Source organism: Hyla sarda, unplaced genomic scaffold (assembly GCF_029499605.1).
Source record: "Hyla sarda isolate aHylSar1 unplaced genomic scaffold, aHylSar1.hap1 scaffold_358, whole genome shotgun sequence".
Classification (NCBI taxonomy): domain Eukaryota; kingdom Metazoa; phylum Chordata; class Amphibia; order Anura; family Hylidae; genus Hyla; species Hyla sarda.
In genome coordinates this window covers 181632-192875 of record NW_026610350.1, presented here as the reverse complement: position 1 = coordinate 192875, position 11244 = coordinate 181632, and the positions used below count along the sequence as shown (strand labels likewise).

The following is an 11244-nucleotide window of genomic DNA, read 5'->3' as shown; positions in this document are numbered from 1 at the left end:
GGCCTGGACACAGCAGCGGCTGCAATATCTCAACGGAGAATACGTTTATATCTATGTGTGTGTGTGCGCATATATATATATATATATATATATATATATATATATATATATATATATATTTCTCCGCCGAAATCACTTTTAAACCCATTTCCACCTTTTTTTCCCTTCTCTTCCTCTTACTTTTTTTTCACGTTTTTTTACGTTTTTCTCCTTTTCGCCTCTTTTCTGGGCGTATTATTCTTCTTTTTCTTCTTTTTTTTCGTCTAATGCATACCCCATCAGTGCAGCAATGCTTATTCAATACCGCCAGCAGATGGAGACACTGGGGGATAATTTTCTAAGGATTTATACTGATTTTTCCTGTCTGAATTTGTCGCACAGAAAGTTGCAGGCCAAATATGTGTGACATTTCTGCGACTTTAGCTTCTAGAGCATTTTTACAACATTATACATAGGTGCTGAATACATAAAAAGCGACTGTTCAGCGACAGACAAGTCGCATCGGCTGAAAGTAGGCCAGAATGTCAGTCCATGTTGGAGCAGGTTTAGATACAGTCTAAAGCATAGATCTCAAAGTCTGTGCACAGAATTTAGCAAGGGCCTCGCACCTTCTGATGCATCAGGTAGGTGCACAATAGCATAGCCTAACCCTCTGTACTTTGGTCTATATTGATGCGGGACATAGACAGCCAGCTGATGACCAATCCATTAGTGCAATGGATGGCTGGAAGCATTTGTCTTTGCCTTTGCAATACCACAGAAGCAATGCATGGTCAATGTACAGCAATGACACACCTGTGTGAACAGCCAGGAGACCCCCCCCCCCATGTTATGTTACATAGTTACATAGTTAGTACGGTCGAAAAAAGACATATGTCCATCAAGTTCAACCAGGGAATTAAGGGGTAGGGGTGTGGCGCGATATTGGGGAAGGGATGAGATTTTATATTTCTTCATAAGCATTAATCTTATTTTGTCAATTAGGAACATTCAGCACCCACCCGCTATCAAGGCAGCTGCCTATCATGTCATGCCCTACCTGCACAGGTGTGCTGGCTACTCAAATGATCCAATTAAGGAGGCCATTTAGTCAGCAGCAGCAGAAGTCCTGTGCCTGGACGCTCCAACAGGGGCCAGACACAAGCAGAAGCAGAAGCAGCAGAAGCAGCAGCAGCACCACCTTTTGTTTTTTGGCTGCAGCAGCAGCAAGGCCCACAGGGCTGGCTAGCTGGCTAGCCAGCAAGCAGGTAGCAATGAAAGTAGGAATCTTTCTTTTTAACCCTGTAAGGGGGTGGTGCACTGTACCCGAAGATACTGCCATATCGGGTCAATGCATAGGGCGACGGAAGCAAGCTTCGAAATCGGCCCCCGTTCTCAAAAATCCATTTAATATATGGTCCCCAGATAGGGGACGTATCAGATATTAAACTGATAAGAACAGATTTTTTTTTTTTTTTTTTTATAAACCTTCAGGTTTAGACTAAACACCACTTAGATAACGCGTCATTTTTGACTCATGGTAAAGTCTAACTCATCATTAGGTCATTCTTTATTTGTTCAAAGCAAATTCAAAACAAATTCAAATACCATCACCATTACACCCTTACAACATGTCTCCACTTCAAAAATTTCCATATCCCCTCTTCATCTATTTCACCTAATTTCTTTTTATCACGTAAATAAACGGTGTACAACCTATCCAGAATCATTCTTAAACTTCCTTCCACAGTCACATCTTTTCTCTTAAACACATATAAATTTCTAACATCCCACAAGACTTCCTTCACAATCGCCAACAACACAAACAACACCCTTTCATTCTTTCTTCCAATCATACTAAGACCAAACATCACAACCTCATATGAGAACCTATTTATCCCAGTCAACTCCTTACACAACGGACCTATCCCTCTCCATACATTCTGAGCCATGTCACAATTCCAAATCACATGCATCACACTTTCAACCCCACTACAATCTTCCCTCGGACATATTTCACTCCTTCCAATACCTCTATTCCTTTGGAACTCTCTTACTGGTAAGGCTCCATGCAAACACTGCCATCCTATCTCTCTCTGTCTATTTGATATTCCATCTGTCATTAAACTCTTCCACACCTTAGACACATCCTGGCCTCTTACCATATTAATCAGACACTCCACCTCACTTGCGGCGACATACCCAAACACATTCTTCTTACTTTCAAACAACTCCTTTCTCACACCAATCAACCTATAACTCTCCAAAAACTTTTCCACATACAAATACCAACTCGGGCACACAAACGCATAAGGCACTCTCAAATCTCTCTCCAGCCAACCTAATTTGCATAACACACGCCCACCTAAATATCTCAACATACATGCAAAATTCTTTTCTCCTCTCATCATCCTTCTAACCGCAAACACCACATTCACCCCCAAATACACATCTAGATTTGGAAATCCCATTCCACCCTTACTACCATCCTTCATCACAACTTCTCTCCTCACTCTTTCCACTTTTGTACCCCAAAAAAACACAAACAAAATTCTTTTTAACTTCCTTAAAACCATGTAACTTGGCGGAAACACTATTGCCACATACAATAAAATAGGCAATATTACACTTTTCACAACCAGCACTTTCCCAACCATAGACAAATCTCTCAACCTCCAAAGACTCAATTTTTTGGACACTCTCTTCTCTACATCATCCCAACTTTCTCTCCCATCCAATCTTTCATCCATTTTAACACCTAAAACCTGAATACCACCTTCAATATTCTTCATACCCACATCCTCACTTCCTTGCATACTACCAAAACATTTATACTCACTTTTGTCCCAATTCACCTTAAACCCAGATGCTCCACAAAACAATCCAACTAGTAACTTTGCCCTTCTCATAACAGCCACAGACTCTCCCAAAATACACACATCATCCATGTAGGCCAAAACTTTGACTTCTCTCCCACCACTCCCTGGAATTTTTAACCCTCTAACACACTTATCCCGCCGCAACATCTCTAATAATGGCTCCATAGCACATATAAAAGCCATAGGGGACAACGGACAACCCTGCCTTACACCAGAACATACTTTCACCTTCTCAGACATCCAACCATTTATCAAAACCTTACTATATACTCCATCATACAGCATCCTTACAACATTTACAAAATCCCCCGGGAATCCCATTCTCACTAATACTCTAAACAAAAACCTATGTGACAGACGATCAAACGCCTTTTCAAAATCTATCGACATCACTCTAACCTCCTGTTTCCTACTCATACTATCCCATAACAAATCTCTCAACAAACACAAATTTTCATTTATTCTTCTCCCAGGCACTCCACACACTTGTTCTTCTCCAATCACCTGCTCAACCACATCTCTCATCCTATTTGTAATTATTTTAGCAAACACCTTATAATCTACATTCAACAAAGTTATCGGCCTCCAATTCCTCACATCATTCACATCACCTTTCTTATAAATCAACACAACCACTCCACTCTTCATACTTTCCACCATTCTCTCCTTCCTCCACATATACCTATACACTTCCACCAAATCATCCTTCACAACATCCCAAATCCAAGCATAAAATTCAACAGGCAACCCATCCTCTCCAGGCGTTTTATTTCTTGACATACTATCCACAGTCCTCTTCACTTCCTCCTCTCCAATCTCTCTCATCAGAGTCCCATATTCACTACCATCCACTCTCTTATCAAGCACTCTCAACACTTCATCCTGCAAGTCCTCTTCACAATCTTTTACCGCATACAACTCTTCATAAAAAATTTTAACCACTCCCAACACAGCTTTACCTTTAACCAGACAGCCATCATCATCATACACTCTTACCATATCCTCTCTCTTCCCAATAACTTTTTTAAAGAAATATCTCGAACATTTTTCATCTTTCTCTAACTTATCAAGTTTTGCTTGATTTTTTTTTTTTTTTTTTTTATCTAAAGCCGAGGAACGTGCTTTCGATTCACCCAAAGTGCAAGAAAAAGTGCAAACGTGTTACACTAAAAAAAACGTGCACAAAGGATGCGGTCTATCGCAAGCCCTTCTCCGATAGGAGAGAGGCCCCCCAACAAACCTTACCCTTCGCCTCCGGACCAAAAGGTACCTGCGAGGTTCCAGGTTCGATGTCCCTTTTCGCCGAAGCTACTAGGAGACCACAAATGCTCCCGGCATCCCCCTTGGCGTTAGCCAAGGTATCTGCCCGCAGAGCCGATTACGGTAGGTACCCTGCGAAGCAGGAGTACCCGGGGTGTTTGCAGGGAGGTGCGGAACCTAATGGCCACACACACCTCCCCTAGACCGCCAGGAGGGACACCCAGAAGGGCTACCGCATCCTGACAAATCCTGTGAACACACAACACGCAAAAAGTGACACAGTGAGACAAAAAATAAATAAATAAGTGAATGTGTGCAGATATACTGCCCGGACATCCGGCCGGATCTATAAAAATTTCTCTGATCCTAGCCAGAAGGCCGGGAATCAAGAGGTGAGTGCCACAAGGTGAAGAGATTATGGTGCCCGTGCTTCAACTCAGTGAGCCTATTCTCCCAGTGAGTTTCGGCACCTCGGGGTCACCACTCCCCGAGGCACAAAAGTACCTCGGCTCTAGACCCTCTCAGCCTCATGGCGAGACCCGGAGGGAACAGGTCACATCGGGGCAGCCGTCGAGCTGATTCCTCAGAACCAGCCCCGGAAAGCCCTGGTACACCTGCATCCTCCATGCAGCACCCATCCCCACCAGCATGAAAACTGATAAGAACAGATACTACACTTGATCTTAGCCAAAAGGCCGAGAAGCGATCAAGTTTTGCTTGATACATCAACTCTTTACCTTTCTCATTCAACCAATTTTTTAGATCACTCTTCACAACCTCAATCTGCTCACCCACACTCCAGCCATACTTCTTTAACTTATTGAGAAACACCAATCTTTTATTCAACCATTCATACTTCTTCTTCCTCCCAGCATTCCGCTTATATCCCTCTCTTTTAAAGAAAACTTTTGTTTGACCCTTAACCCATTCCCACCAACACAATATATCAGGAAAATCATTCTTTTTCTTACACCAACCCCTATACTTATTAACATATCTATCATACACTCCTTCCACTTCCAACAATTTAACATTTAATTTCCATACACCCCTCCCACTCACACAATCTGCATCCAATACTAACTCACAACACACATACTCATGATCTGAATATCCTACTTTTTCTTGCATATAATTCTTACATAACACACCCTTAGACACAAAACACATATCAAGTCTGGAACTATGACTTCCACTATCAGAATAATATGTATCTAACAAAGGACACACTCCACACGCTTCAGCCACATCCTTTAACTTAAAGTCACACACCATACTTTTAAGAATATTCCCAGATACATCCACATTCCCCTCAATTTCACAGTTGAAATCCCCCACCCACACCAAAGGTATTTTACCCGGCAGAAACCTCTTAATTACCTCCAACAACCCCACCCGCTCCTCCCTCCTTACCGGCGCATACACATTTATCAACCTAAATTTAACCCCCTGCACCTTAACCTCCACCATGATACACCTCCCCTCCTCTATTACCACATAACTACAAACTTCAAACTTAAAGCTCTTAAAAAGCACCCCTACCCCATCATTCCTATTATGCCCAGACACCGACCAAACAGCAGGACCATAAGCCCATTCTCCCTTCCCCGGAATATCATTTAGCCCACATTCCTGCAAACAAATAATGTCCGCTTTTTTCCCTGCCAAGTCCTCCAAAATTACTGTCCTTCTGACTTTACTTCTAAAGACTCTAACGTTTATAGAACCGACTAAAAAAGACATACCACCATCTTAACAACCCTAAGGAAGAATTTGACAGAAAAGAAGAAAGTTATTTAGGTAGCTTTCCTCAGCGGTGTGGGAGAAGCTTCTCCCGCAGAGCACGCATCCATGTCGCTCTCAGATAGCGGTTGATACCGATTGTCCGTAGCCACCAGCGTCGACTCCATCTGTCCACCAGAAAGCTTCCTGGCCGTCTTCTTGGGGGGACGAAAAAGATCAAAGTCATCCTCTCTCTCTCTCTCTCTCTATGTCTCTCCTCACGGTCTTCACCCTCAGAAGAAGACCACTCTTCAATTTGCGGCGACTCCTCAGCCGGGGGACTGGGAGCATCCTCAATCTCCCCTTCTTCCACTTGCACCGCCATTTGCTCCTCCTCCACCACCACTTGCTCCTCCACCACCTTCACTTGCTCCTCTACCACCACAGGACTCTGTACCTCTCCAATAATAACGCTCTCTCTTGCAGGAACCACTGCAGCCGCAGCTGCAGCTGCCCTCCTCCTCTCCACCATTTCCTCTTCCATTCTCCTCTCCTCCTCCCTCCTCTTCAACACTGGACAGTTCTTGTACACATGGCCAGCTTCCCCACATAGGTCACAGGTCCTCGGGTGTGGACATGCACCCGCCTCATGCCCCGGTTGCTTACAGTTCCTGCATTTCTTACTGCCAGGGCAGGCCTCCTTCACATGTCCAAACAATAGACAATTTCTACAGAAAGATGGCTGTCCGTAGTAATAGAGATAACCTCTGAAACCAGCAATGGTAAAGTTCGCCGGAGGGTGCTTAACGCCTCCAATGCAATCTCCATCAAGCCGCAACTTCACAAAGAACTTATACGTGCCATTAAATACACCAATGCTGCTTGTCTGCTTAGTACCACCAGCAATAGACTCACAATAGATGCTCAAGAAGTTCTTAATCATAGAGACATCAACAAACGGATTGTACATGTGGATAAACAAAGTCTTTGTCCCCATTTCAAAAAGGGGATAAAAGGACACATCCCGCAAAACCTCACTTCCACTGTTCCGTTTTAAGCACTCATAAAAGTTCTGGCAGTCAGCATCATATAAGAAGGACACGTCATAAATACCTTGGCGCTTGTTCTCCTGGACACAAAAGAGGTCGCTCAAGGAAAATCCTGCCAGTCGCTCCACAATGGTATGGCCGATGTATTCAATGCTGTTTCTTAGACGATCCGTGGTTAGCACCTTGATGCGTACGGTCTTCTCCACTGCAGACATGTTGGATCCAGCCATCTTTCCAAATCTGTCGGTAACGATTACCACAGTCTTGATCACCTACGCAGCTAGTCGCGGCGCAGTTCACTCGAACCCTCAGCGCCGACCGAGGCAATAAACCCCGATCTTAGCCAAAAGGCCGAGAAGCGATAACCGTGAAAGGGGCGGGCCCAACAAGGTCCCCTTCATGGGCACTATCACTGCTTGCTGTCAGGGAGGCTGCCAGACAATTTTCCATGCACACTCTGGGCTGGGGGGCAGTCAACCACCAGTACACACAGCAGAACCTAAACCCATACCATTATTGCTAAGCAGCAAGACAGGGGCCCATTGCACTCCCACGGGGCCTTTTTAAATGCAATCCATAACCCGGATTTGCCAGGAACCCTTCTTACTCCTCCTACTTGCATGTGACACTGGGCTTAGGATCTGCATAGGAAACACACACACAAGCACACACCTACCTTTGTTGCCTGCAGATGCCTCCTTGGCTGTCCCCAAACGGTATCAAACCAACACCCACGGGAAGCTGTAAGCATAGAGGACATGCCTGCACCCCATTGGACTTACCTGTGTGGGTTAAATCCGGGTTATTTGACAACCTATGGCGGTGATGGTTCTGCTCAGGCAGAGCAGTGCTGATGCTCCTCATAAAGCTGTCGCTGCTGTGAAGGTTCTAGGTGACATCACAAATCCCTATGGTTACATACACAACAAAGCTGGGTTGTTGTTGTTTACACTCTGCAAGGCCTGTGGAAGTGAGTGACATCATAGCACTGTAGTTCTGAGGGTTCAAGATGGATGCAACAATCTCCTGTTGCTTCTATGAAGGCCGTAATAGACGACATCACCAAACAGCTCCATAGTCACATACACAGCAAAGGAGAGATGTTGTTTACACCTAGTGATGTCAGTGGTATTGAGTGACATCACAGCACAGTGCTAAGGCTCCTGGGCCTGGACACAGCAGCGGCTGCAATATCTCAACGGAGAATACGTTTATATCTATGTGTGTGTGTGCGCATATATATATATATATATATATATATATATATATATATATTTCTCCGCCGAAATCACTTTTAAACCCATTTCCACCTTTTTTTCCCTTCTCTTCCTCTTACTTTTTTTTCACGTTTTTTTACGTTTTTCTCCTTTTCGCCTCTTTTCTGGGCGTATTATTCTTCTTTTTCTTCTTTTTTTTCGTCTAATGCATACCCCATCAGTGCAGCAATGCTTATTCAATACCGCCAGCAGATGGAGACACTGGGGGATAATTTTCTAAGGATTTATACTGATTTTTCCTGTCTGAATTTGTCGCACAGAAAGTTGCAGGCCAAATATGTGTGACATTTCTGCGACTTTAGCTTCTAGAGCATTTTTACAACATTATACATAGGTGCTGAATACATAAAAAGCGACTGTTCAGCGACAGACAAGTCGCATCGGCTGAAAGTAGGCCAGAATGTCAGTCCATGTTGGAGCAGGTTTAGATACAGTCTAAAGCATAGATCTCAAAGTCTGTGCACAGAATTTAGCAAGGGCCTCGCACCTTCTGATGCATCAGGTAGGTGCACAATAGCATAGCCTAACCCTCTGTACTTTGGTCTATATTGATGCGGGACATAGACAGCCAGCTGATGACCAATCCATTAGTGCAATGGATGGCTGGAAGCATTTGTCTTTGCCTTTGCAATACCACAGAAGCAATGCATGGTCAATGTACAGCAATGACACACCTGTGTGAACAGCCAGGAGACCCCCCCCCCCCCCCCATGTTATGTTACATAGTTACATAGTTAGTACGGTCGAAAAAAGACATATGTCCATCACGTTCAACCAGGGAATTAAGGGGTAGGGGTGTGGCGCGATATTGGGGAAGGGATGAGATTTTATATTTCTTCATAAGCATTAATCTTATTTTGTCAATTAGGAACATTCAGCACCCACCCGCTATCAAGGCAGCTGCCTATCATGTCATGCCCTACCTGCACAGGTGTGCTGGCTACTCAAATGATCCAATTAAGGAGGCCATTTAGTCAGCAGCAGCAGAAGTCCTGTGCCTGGACGCTCCAACAGGGGCCAGACACAAGCAGAAGCAGAAGCAGCAGAAGCAGCAGCAGCACCACCTTTTGTTTTTTGGCTGCAGCAGCAGCAAGGCCCACAGGGCTGGCTAGCTGGCTAGCCAGCAAGCAGGTAGCAATGAAAGTAGGAATCTTTCTTTTTAACCCTGTAAGGGGGTGGTGCACTGTACCCGAAGATACTGCCATATCGGGTCAATGCATAGGGCGACGGAAGCAAGCTTCGAAATCGGCCCCCGTTCTCAAAAATCCATTTAATATATGGTCCCCAGATAGGGGACGTATCAGATATTAAACTGATAAGAACAGATACTACACTTGATCTTAGCCAAAAGGCCGAGAAGCGATAACCGTGAAAGGGGCGGGCCCAACAAGGTCCCCTTCATGGGCACTATCACTGCTTGCTGTCAGGGAGGCTGCCAGACAATTTTCCATGCACACTCTGGGCTGGGGGGCAGTCAACCACCAGTACACACAGCAGAACCTAAACCCATACCATTATTGCTAAGCAGCAAGACAGGGGCCCATTGCACTCCCACGGGGCCTTTTTAAATGCAATCCATAACCCGGATTTGCCAGGAACCCTTCTTACTCCTCCTACTTGCATGTGACACTGGGCTTAGGATCTGCATAGGAAACACACACACAAGCACACACCTACCTTTGTTGCCTGCAGATGCCTCCTTGGCTGTCCCCAAACGGTATCAAACCAACACCCACGGGAAGCTGTAAGCATAGAGGACATGCCTGCACCCCATTGGACTTACCTGTGTGGGTTAAATCCGGGTTATTTGACAACCTATGGCGGTGATGGTTCTGCTCAGGCAGAGCAGTGCTGATGCTCCTCATAAAGCTGTCGCTGCTGTGAAGGTTCTAGGTGACATCACAAATCCCTATGGTTACATACACAACAAAGCTGGGTTGTTGTTGTTTACACTCTGCAAGGCCTGTGGAAGTGAGTGACATCATAGCACTGTAGTTCTGAGGGTTCAAGATGGATGCAACAATCTCCTGTTGCTTCTATGAAGGCCGTAATAGACGACATCACCAAACAGCTCCATAGTCACATACACAGCAAAGGAGAGATGTTGTTTACACCTAGTGATGTCAGTGGTATTGAGTGACATCACAGCACAGTGCTAAGGCTCCTGGGCCTGGACACAGCAGCGGCTGCAATATCTCAACGGAGAATACGTTTATATCTATGTGTGTGTGTGCGCATATATATATATATATATATATATATATATATATATATATATATATATATATATATCTCCGCCGAAATCACTTTTAAACCCATTTCCACCTTTTTTTCCCTTCTCTTCCTCTTACTTTTTTTTCACGTTTTTTTACGTTTTTCTCCTTTTCGCCTCTTTTCTGGGCGTATTATTCTTCTTTTTCTTCTTTTTTTTCGTCTAATGCATACCCCATCAGTGCAGCAATGCTTATTCAATACCGCCAGCAGATGGAGACACTGGGGGATAATTTTCTAAGGATTTATACTGATTTTTCCTGTCTGAATTTGTCGCACAGAAAGTTGCAGGCCAAATATGTGTGACATTTCTGCGACTTTAGCTTCTAGAGCATTTTTACAACATTATACATAGGTGCTGAATACATAAAAAGCGACTGTTCAGCGACAGACAAGTCGCATCGGCTGAAAGTAGGCCAGAATGTCAGTCCATGTTGGAGCAGGTTTAGATACAGTCTAAAGCATAGATCTCAAAGTCTGTGCACAGAATTTAGCAAGGGCCTCGCACCTTCTGATGCATCAGGTAGGTGCACAATAGCATAGCCTAACCCTCTGTACTTTGGTCTATATTGATGCGGGACATAGACAGCCAGCTGATGACCAATCCATTAGTGCAATGGATGGCTGGAAGCATTTGTCTTTGCCTTTGCAATACCACAGAAGCAATGCATGGTCAATGTACAGCAATGACACACCTGTGTGAACAGCCAGGAGACCCCCCCCCCATGTTATGTTACATAGTTACATAGTTAGTACGGTCGAAAAAAGACATATGTCCATCAAGTTCAACCAGGGAATTAAGGGGTA

General features: G+C 44.4%; 1 non-coding gene and 2 pseudogenes across 1 annotated transcript; all 3 read right to left on the bottom strand.

The window, feature by feature from the left end:
• Positions 1-1289: 1289 nt before the first annotated feature.
• Positions 1290-1470, bottom strand: LOC130331852 (U2 spliceosomal RNA; annotated as a pseudogene).
• A 3195-nt stretch (positions 1471-4665) lies between these two features.
• LOC130331857 (U2 spliceosomal RNA) lies at positions 4666-4825 on the bottom strand (annotated as a pseudogene).
• A 4514-nt stretch (positions 4826-9339) lies between these two features.
• LOC130331800 (U2 spliceosomal RNA) lies at positions 9340-9530 on the bottom strand. The gene has a single exon (XR_008874609.1). It is a non-coding gene; the product is annotated as a U2 spliceosomal RNA (small nuclear RNA).
• Positions 9531-11244: the final 1714 nt, after the last annotated feature.